Raw genomic sequence first — 10,486 nt, forward strand, 5'->3', positions numbered from 1 at the left:
TTCTAACGCAACTGGAAGCACCTCAATTGGATCTCTACAACTCGAGTTATACTCCATGGAAGGTGAAGAGGTCAGCTGGCCTGATTGCATGTTGGTACTATGCTCTTCTATGCACATTACGGGGCTGTTTTCTCCCTCAATTTTTAGTATCCACCATGCATGCCATATATGCTTGGAAATCTCTAGATGTCTTCTTTCCAATGCATTTTGAATCACCTCATTTGGAGTTTTGTAGCTCAAGTTATTTATGTTTGAAGAAGGCATGGTCAAGCTGTTCCATATAACACGTTTAAGCTTCAGTTTAAGGTTAAACTGAAGCTTAAACGTGGATAAAGGAAGGGCAGCCCTGGAGGTCGAACACGTTTAACCTCCAGTTTGAGGTCAAACTGGAGGTTAAACGTGGAAGCTTAGAATGGTAGCCCTGGAGGTGTCGAACACGTTTAACCTCCAGTTTGAGGTCAAACTGGAGGTTAAACGTGGAGATGGAGAGAGCAACCCTGGAGTAGAAAAGCTATCGAACACGTTTAAGCTCCAGTTTGAGTCAAACTGGAGCTTAAACGTGGAATGGCTCCCTGGTACTCTTCCTGGTTCTGGCGTTTAACCTCCAGTTTGAGGTCAAACTGGAGGTTAAACGTGGAACTCCTCCCTGGGTGGCATACTCATTCTGGCGTTTAACCTCCAGTTTGAGGTCAAACTGGAGGTTAAACGTGGAATGCTTCTTTAGTGAGGCTTTTCATTCTGGCGTTTAACCTCCAGTTTAAGGTCAAACTGGAGGTTAAACTTCAATTCCAGCATTATATGGCTTGGTAGTTTAAGTTCCAGTTTAAGCTTAAACTGGAACTTAAACTCCACATGTGATATTCAAGCTTCCTTTATTGATTTTGTTGCTTCCTTGCATAGCCTCTTCTTCCCTGAAATCATCCAAACAATTGCATCAAAGTCTTGCAAAAATTCATGAGAATTCTTCCATTTATAGCTTTCAAGGAATATAACTAAAAACTCATGGAATTTGCATCAAAATCTTCATGTTGAATGATTTAAGACAAGCATGACTATTTGGCCCAAAATGATTACTTAAGGCTCAAGAAAATGCCTAAAACAACTAAAAATAAAAGAAAAAGGCTAGTGAAACTAGTCTAAGATGCCTTGGCATCACAACACCAAACTTAATCCTTGCTTGTCCCCAAGCAAGTTCTGAATTATTGAGAAGAAAGAATGAAACAGAAAGTAAATTCATTAGCCATATCAGTAAGTAATTGACATTGATTAATGGGGTGTTCATGCAGAAAGTTGTTGCAGCATCACTTTATTGTTTCTTAGGTAAGAATGTCACTTTTTATGTTTCCACTAAAACACTGCTTATGGCCTCTTGTTATTCACATATCCTTGGCAAGTTTCTTTTCTTTGTTTTTCTTTTTCTTTGAGCTTATTTGCTCCTTGTTGCTCAGTGTCATGTGTTGCTCAAGCCTTTGGCATTTTCTTTTTCTTATTAGTGCACTACACATATCCACTACAGGCATTTTAGTTCACATTTCTTCTTGAGACATTGGTGCCCAGCACCTCTTTGTGTGACTAAATGTTTTGTATTTAGGTTGCTCTTGATAATGGACTTTTGGTTGATAATCCCGGGTTAGTTAACCCAAGTTACCAAGTGTTGAAACACTCCTCAGAACCTATTCATCCAAGCATATCCTTAATACATAAACACCACAGGCATTTGTCTCAGAAGTTCAAACCATTGGTGCCTAGCTTAATTTCTCAATTTTTTTTTTTTTTTGCTTTTTGGTTGCCCTTTTTCACTGGCTTTTTCTTCTTCTTTTTCTTTCTTTTTCATGGCCAAAGACATTTATTCATCAAGATCCATAGACAGCATTCTAATTTCCACTAAAAGTGACAATTCTAACTTTATTTCTTAGTGAGCTGACTATTCAATCAAACATGCATACCACCACTTAATCTTATTTGATTTCTTACCAAATGGAATTGAGTTACTTTTGTTCAAACATTTCTTTTATTTTATGGAAACAGAACAAGCATGGCAAGCATACATTTAAAAAGATGAAGTTTATCCAGACACTTAGACTATCACTTATTTGGAAATTAAACAAACAGACAAACAAAAACTGCAATGACTCAAACTTAAAGCAGGGGTGCATGCAAACTTCCAATATCAGCAATTCAAAGTACAAGCAATTAAGTGACAATACAACCTTTTAGCATCTTCTTTGTTGTTCATCATCCTTCCTAGCCTTGGTGTTCTCTTTGATGATGATGTATATTCCTTCCATGAGATTGATTGTCTTCCTGCAAAGCTATTAGAAGTTGCTTGTTCCCCAAGCACTTTGGGAATTGGTTAGCATGCATGTATGTTTGTAGGCCTCTGAACTTAGATTGGTGTGTGAACACCAAACTTAGTTCCTTGCCGTATGCAGCAATTTGGATCATATGCAGAAAACCTTATGTGCTTTTATTAAGAAAATAACTATGAACTAGAAAAAGAAACTATGAACTAGAAATTAAACTATTGGTTAAGTAGTTTCCCTGATTGGTTGGAGCTAGTGACTAGTCATGCTGAGGTAGAAATGTGCTTTTAATGAAGTTTTTGGTGGAACACCAAACTTAGAATCTCACATTCACCCTTGAATTGTTTTGGTGTGCAACACCAAACTTAGCTCCTTGCAATACAGATAAATCTACTTAACTCTTTTATTGAAATAACTAGAAAAAAAAACTACCTTTGGTTGGGTTGCCTCCCAACAAGCGCTTCTTTAACGTCATTAGCTTGACATGCTGTTCCTGACTTTCTTCCTCTTCTTCCAGTTTGTTAAGAGGAATGACTTCAAGTGGATAAAGGAGCTAGTTAGTGCCCCTTGTTGTGAATGCTTCTTTCCAGCAAGCTTTCCCTTGTGATTGGCTTGAGTGAACTTGCTTGTTGGCTCAGGAGTTGGATTGTTCTTCGACCTTCTCTTCTTCATGGATATGATCCTTTGTTTCTCGGTCACAATCCTCATTTTGGTGCTTGTTTCTACTGCCTTCACATCCTTGATCTCAGAACTTGGTTGTTGTTGGACAGTTGGAGTATCCTGTTCATCAAAAGCTTCCTGAATTTGTGGTTCAATGAACCCTTCCTCTTTGCAACTCTCTGTGTCATTGGAGTGTGATCTCCCTTGATTGACTTTCTCCCTTTCTTGTTCTTCTGATTCCTCCCTTGGGTTTGCCATGGTATCACTAGAAGAATTGTGGGTAGGGATTTGCTTTGATAGATATCCAATTTGTGCTTCTAGCTTTTGAATGGCAGCACCATGATTTTGTAAGTTGGATATCAATTCTTCCTTAAAGCCTTTCAAATCGGTTATGTCTTGACTCATGGTTGCAAGCATTCCTTCTATCCTGTTTAATTGATCTTGAAATTGTTGGTTCGGATTAGGTTGATGAGGTTGATTATCTTGGCTGTGATATGGTGGCTGGGAGTATGTGTTTTGTGTGGGCTGATAGAGTCTTTGGTTGGCGTGTTGGTAGTGGTATGACTCTTGTGTGTAGTGGAATGAGTCTTGTGGATAGTGAAATGAATTGTATGAATTTGAGAAGGAATTTTGTGCTGAGAAATGCTCAAGTGATGAAGAATTTGGATATGTAAAACTAGGAGGTGAGGTTGGATAATTCAGAGGTGATGGCTCTTGATGAATGGGGTGTGAATAAGTGAAATCTCTTTGGTTTTGATCTTCCCAGCCACAACTTGAGTAGTGATCAAATTCACCAAAACATGGACCATTTTGTGGCTCTGGGAAGTACCCCGTTTCCTGTTCCTGATACTCCCACCCACCATGAGCATAATAACATGAATCATTCTGTGGTGGTGGAAAGTTTCTCATGAATTTTGATTGACCAAAAGATGATGGATACTCCTTTCTTTTTTGCAATGTGCTCAGTCTCAAACAATACTCATCCAAAGATAGTGGAAATCCCATAGTGAGGCAATATCACAAACAGCTAGTGGTTAGTATGCTAACAAGTGAATAAGCAAAGAAAACAAATTAAAATTTGCAGAAATTAGCAGTAATAAACTGAAACAAAAACTATTAACAAAAGAAAAGAAAAATTGCTCAATCTAGTTAACTTCCAATTGGAGAATTGTCAATCGAAAACCAATCCCCGGCAACGGCGCCATAAACTTGATGCGCATAAACGTGTTATGCTACGATTTAGGAAATTGCACGATCGGCAAAATTCCTTCCGGCAAGTGCACCGGTTATCGTCGTCAAGTAAAAACTCACAATAGAGTGAGGTCGAATCCCACAAGGATTGGTTGAGTGAGCAATTCGGATTAGAAGTGTGTTCTAGTTGAGCGGAATCAAGATTTGAGATGAGAATTGCGGAATGTAAAATTGGCGGGAAAAGTAAATGACAAGAAAATTAAATGGCTGAATCTTAAATTGCATGAATTAAAGAGCAGAATGTAAATTGCTGAAATTAAAAGGGAATGGGGATGATTGCAAGAATTGAATTGCAGAATGTAAAGAGAAAGTGGAAATCAGAAATGGGGAATTCATTGGGTTTAGGAGATATTGAAATCTCCGAATCAAAACATGTATATCTCTTCCTCAACCAATGCATTCATTGAATTTTGCTTGGCAATCTTATATGATTGGATCCCAATTCCTTGGCTCACCAATGCTCTCTAAAAACAAACAAATTCCCAATCCCTTGGTTTAAATGTTCATAAGAAGAGATGATGCTTGATCACTGATTATACCACACAATTTCATGAACCACAATTTGGTAGGATTACATGTCACAATATCCATCCAAACCCCAATCCAATCCACTGTGAGAAAGCTTCTCTAGCATGAATCCTCCATTCCTTTCCCAAGGCTCCGAAGGATTCCAAGTATGAGTAGTTTCTTTCCCAAGACAACTACTCAATGGAATTAGATCGAGAAGCTTTCTAACAAAATTCAAGAGAAAAGATTGAAGAAGAAGATAAACTATTATTGATTCATTGAATTACAATAGAGCTCCCTAACCCAATGAAAGGGGGTTTAGTGAATCATAGCTCTGAATTCAATTACAAAGAAAAGGAAAACTAGCTAAAAGTGAAGTAAAAAGTCCAAGTCCCCATCAGGGGCTGGATTCCCCTTCAATCCCCCCCTCTCAAATGTAGAAACTAAGGCCTTTAAATAGGCTCCCTAAATTACAAAATGAAAATGAAATTCAAAGCAAATTACAATCAAATGAAAATAAACTATTCTAGATGATTCTTGTGGCCTTGATTTGGTGTTGTTGATGGGCCTTGCTTGCTTGAAGGGCTGAGTGACATAATTGATCCAAAAAGGATAATGATCCATTAAACTACACTCAAATGTTGCACCCCCTTTCTTGAGTCGTCACTTTGTTCTCTTGTCAACCTTGCCAATTTGATGCCAAATATAGACTATTATACCTTGTTGGAAAGCTATGGATGTCAGCTTTCTAACGCAACTGGAAGCACCTCAATTGGATCTCTACAACTCGAGTTATACTCCATGGAAGGTGAAGAGGTCAGCTGGCCTGATTGCATGTTGGTACTATGCTCTTCTATGCACATTACGGGGCTGTTTTCTCCCTCAATTTTTAGTATCCACCATGCATGTCATATATGCTTGGAAAGCTCTAGATGTCTTCTTTCCAATGCATTTTGAATCACCTCATTTGGAGTTTTGTAGCTCAAGTTATTTATGTTTGAAGAAGGCATGGTCAAGCTGTTCCATATAACACGTTTAAGCTTCAGTTTAAGGTTAAACTGAAGCTTAAACGTGGATAAAGGAAGGGCAGCCCTGGAGGTCGAACACGTTTAACCTCCAGTTTGAGGTCAAACTGGAGGTTAAACGTGGAAGCTTAGAATGGTAGCCCTGGAGGTGTCGAACACGTTTAACCTCCAGTTTGAGGTCAAACTGGAGGTTAAACGTGGAGATGGAGAGAGCAACCCTGGAGTAGAAAAGCTATCGAACACGTTTAAGCTCCAGTTTGAGTCAAACTGGAGCTTAAACGTGGAATGGCTCCCTGGTACTCTTCCTGGTTCTGGCGTTTAACCTCCAGTTTGAGGTCAAACTGGAGGTTAAACGTGGAACTCCTCCCTGGGTGGCATACTCATTCTGGCGTTTAACCTCCAGTTTGAGGTCAAACTGGAGGTTAAACGTGGAATGCTTCTTTAGTGAGGCTTTTCATTCTGGCGTTTAACCTCCAGTTTAAGGTCAAACTGGAGGTTAAACTTCAATTCCAGCATTATATGGCTTGGTAGTTTAAGTTCCAGTTTAAGCTTAAACTGGAACTTAAACTCCACATGTGATATTCAAGCTTCCTTTATTGATTTTGTTGCTTCCTTGCATAGCCTCTTCTTCCCTGAAATCATCCAAACAATTGCATCAAAGTCTTGCAAAAATTCATGAGAATTCTTCCATTTATAGCTTTCAAGGAATATAACTAAAAACTCATGGAATTTGCATCAAAATCTTCATGTTGAATGATTTAAGACAAGCATGACTATTTGGCCCAAAATGATTACTTAAGGCTCAAGAAAATGCCTAAAACAACTAAAAATAAAAGAAAAAGGCTAGTGAAACTAGTCTAAGATGCCTTGGCATCATTTATGCGCATCAAGCATGCTAGTCTTGGAGCTTTGAACAGAACTTTTCATCACAGTGCTCCAAACTAAGTTTGGTGTCACCCCATGGTGCCGCCAATGGGCATATAAGGATACACAGTTAGTTAGTTAGTTGGAGTTCATGAATAAACAAAATATTTTCTTATTTTTTTTATTCTAGCCGTAAAGTTTAACTTGTTTTTTTATGATATTAATTCTTACTTTTCTTATTAGATCTTTATAGGGAAAATGAGAGGAGCATTGAAGGAGATTGATTGGACAATTAAATGAGAAAGGTTCGGCCACTTCATGAAGAGGAACTACACACTTATCTCAAGATGGAATGCATTGGAAAATGTTGTTGATGCCAGGGTATCTTGACCAGTTTCATTGACCTTTTCTTTACTATTTTTAGGGTAGTTTCATGCATTTCTTTAGGAAATAAGCAAGTTTTGGGTAGATATTTACCTACACCTTGATTCAAGCATACATTGTGCATTTTACATTATTTCATGAGGATTTTGCATGAATTTAGTGACAAATTGTATGCTGCATTACCCATGACTTGGACTAGAACTTTGATGCACTCTGTTGCTTGATTTCAGGACCAAATGAAGCAAGGAAAGGGAGGTAACTTGCAAGGTAAATAAGAAAAGTGATTGCCAATAACACTCTCAAAGCCATCATTGCCCATGTTAAGAGTCACGTTAACTAAGTTAACGTGCACTCTAACGTGGAAAAGGGAAGTTGAGCTAACGTTAGTGACACTTAACATTGTCACTAATGTTGGCAAACACTCATAAGTGGCCACGTTAGAGCCCACGTTAACCTAGTTAACGTGGCCTTTAACGTTAAAGGGGGAAGAGAAGCCAACATTAGTGACATTCAACATTGTCACTAACGTTGGCCTAAGGATGCAACACACAACGTTAACTTCCACGTTAACTTGGTTAACGTGGGAGCTAACATAAGAAGTGAGAGTTGTCGACAACGTTAGTGACACTCAACATCGTCACAAACGTTGGAAGCAACCACACAACCCCCAAGGAGCCACGTTAACTTCCACGTTAACTTAGTTAACGTGAAAGCTAACGATGAGGAATGAATGATGAGCCAACATTAGTGACACTCAACATTGTCACTAACGTTGGGATGGCTAAGAATGGCCATGTTAGAAGCCACGTTAACCTAGTTAACGTGGACTCTAACGTGAGATCTAGGGGCACATTGGAACGTTAGTGACAATGTTGAGTGTCACTAACGTTCTCGAAGTTTGGCAAGGCCACGTTAGAAGCCACGTTAACCTAGTTAACTGGGCTTTAACGTGAAGCAAAAAGGGGCACACTGGAACGTTAGTGACAATGTTGAGTGTCACTAACGTTCTCGAAGGTTGGCAAGGCCACGTTAGAAGCCACGTTAACCTAGTTAACGTGGGCTCTAACGTGAGGCAAAGGGGTACATTGGAACGTTAGTGAAAATGTTAAGTGTCACTAACGTTCTCGAACTTATACTTTCACTAAATGTTAACACCCCTAACGCCCTGAGCTAAAGTCTCTGCCCACTTAGCACTTTCTCTCTGCAAGTAAAGCCAAGCCTAAATGAAGAAAAGAACTGCTACAAACTCAAGATCCAAAGGCCCAAGACTTGAAGAGCAAACTAGAAGCTGAGAAGAGTAGTATATATTGGAGTAGCTTTGAATTTTTAAAGGAGTTCTGGAGGCTGCAAAAAGAGAACTACTCTCTGTATTTTACCTTCTCTGCATTTTCTAGTTTTATGATGTATTCTCCATATTTGTTTTCATTTTCAAGAGCTATGAACAACTAAACCCCTTTCATTGGGTTAGGGAGCTCTGTTGTAATTTGATAGATCAATACTAATTTTCATTATTCTTCTTCTATCTTTTCTCTTGATTTTACTTGAAAGCTTTCGATCTTCATCCCATTGAGTAGTTATCTTGGAAAAGAAGCTATTCAAATTTGGATCTCTTTTGAACCTTGAAAGAGGAATGAAGAGATCAAGCTAGAAATTCTTTCTCATGTTGGACCAAATTGGGTTTGGATGGGTATGTGACTATAACCCTCTCAATACTTGATTTGGGAAATGCATGTGGTATAATCAGTAACCATACTTCATCTCTTCTCATGAGCAATTGACCAAGGAATTGGCTATTGATCAAGACTTGAGAGATTGAATTGCAAGAAATTGTAATTCAATCAATTAAGATTGCCAAGGAGATCAATGAGTGTATTGATTGAGGACGAGATGAAAATGAACTTGATCCGGAGAATTGCAACATCTTCTAAGCCCAATGAACTCCCCATCTCTGATCTTACCCATTCTCTTTAATTTCTGCCATTTACTTTTATGAGCAAATCCCCCATTCCCATTTACAAATTCTGCAATTTATTTTCAGTCATTTACTTCCAGTCCTTTAATTCTAGCATTTACGTTTCTGTTATTTACATTCCCGCCATGTTATTTTCTGCAACTCTCAACCCAAATTCTGGATTCGCTCAACTAGAACATTCTTCTAATTAAGGTTGCTTGATCAATCAATCCCTGTGGGATTCGACCTCACTCTATTGTGAGTTTTTACTTGACGACAAATCCGGTACACTTGCCGAAGGGAGATTTGTTGAGAGACAAGTTTCCACACGTATCAAGTTTATGGCGCCGTTGCCGGGGATTGATTATGCATCAACAATGATTAAATTGGAAGGTCACTAGATTGAGCATTTTTATTTTTGTGAATTTCATTTTCTGTTTGAGTGATTTACTTTTTGTTTTAGTTAAACTTCTTCCCTTCCCCCTATACTCTTTTGTTTTTCTTTGTTATTTTCAATTCTGTTTGCTAACCCACTAACTGTTTGATATATTACATCACCCACAACTAACAGTAATTCTGACACAAATACTTTCTGCACCTATCTTTTCTTGCTTGCACTTGATGGTTGTATGACAGGGAGAAGAAGCGGGGCTTCAACTTCCTTCGATTCTGAACCTGAGAGGACCTTCCTTAGATTAAGGAGGGAGGCAAGAGGAAATAAAGTGGTTGGTACTGAGGAAGAAGAGGAATTCTGTGAAACAAACATGGAAGACAACATGAAAAACCATCATGAAGAAGAGGATCACAACCATGGGGGAGGAGGTAGAGCAAATCATGCTGGGGAGGATAGAAGAGTTTTGGGCTCTTACATCAATCCAAACCCAGGCAATTGTGGAAGTAGCATCAAAAAGCCAACAATCCATGCCAACAACTTTGAACTTAAACCACAGCTCATCACCTTTGTTCAGAACAACTGTTCGTTTGGAGGAGGTGTTCAAGAAGACCCCAATCAACATTTGACCACCTTCCTGAGAATATGTGACACAGTGAAGTCTAATGGTGTTCATCCTGACGCCTATAGACTGCTCCTATTTCCATTATTACTTAGGGACAAAGCAGCCAAGTGGCTGGAATCTTTCCCAAGGGAAAGCTTGACAACTTGGGAAGACGTGGTGAATAAATTCTTAGCAGGATTTTACCCTCCTCAACAAATCAATAGGCTGAGAGCTGAGGTCCAAACTTTCAGGCAACAAGATGGTGAGACTCTATATGAAGCATGGGAGAGGTTCAAGGACTTAACAAGGAGGTATCCACCTGACATGTTCAACAAATGGGTGCAGCTGCACATTTTCTACGAAAGGACTTTCTTTTGAGTCAAAGAAGGCCGTAGACCATTCATCCGGAGGATCTTTGAACAAGAAGAAGACTATTGAGGAAGCCATAGATGTTATTGAAACAGTAGCAGAGAACGACTACTTCTATGCTTCCGAAAGAGGGAACACAAGAGGAGTAATAGAGCTAAACAATGTAGATGCTCTGTT

At 38.9% G+C, this 10,486-nt stretch overlaps 1 non-coding gene across 1 annotated transcript; it reads right to left on the minus strand.

The window, feature by feature from the left end:
* Positions 1-10,162: 10,162 nt before the first annotated feature.
* LOC112780263 (small nucleolar RNA R71) lies at positions 10,163-10,266 on the minus strand. The gene has a single exon (XR_003191112.1). It is a non-coding gene; the product is annotated as a small nucleolar RNA R71 (small nucleolar RNA).
* Positions 10,267-10,486: the final 220 nt, after the last annotated feature.

The sequence above is a fragment of the Arachis hypogaea genome, chromosome 19 (genome assembly GCF_003086295.3).
Source record: "Arachis hypogaea cultivar Tifrunner chromosome 19, arahy.Tifrunner.gnm2.J5K5, whole genome shotgun sequence".
Lineage (NCBI taxonomy): Eukaryota > Viridiplantae > Streptophyta > Magnoliopsida > Fabales > Fabaceae > Arachis > Arachis hypogaea.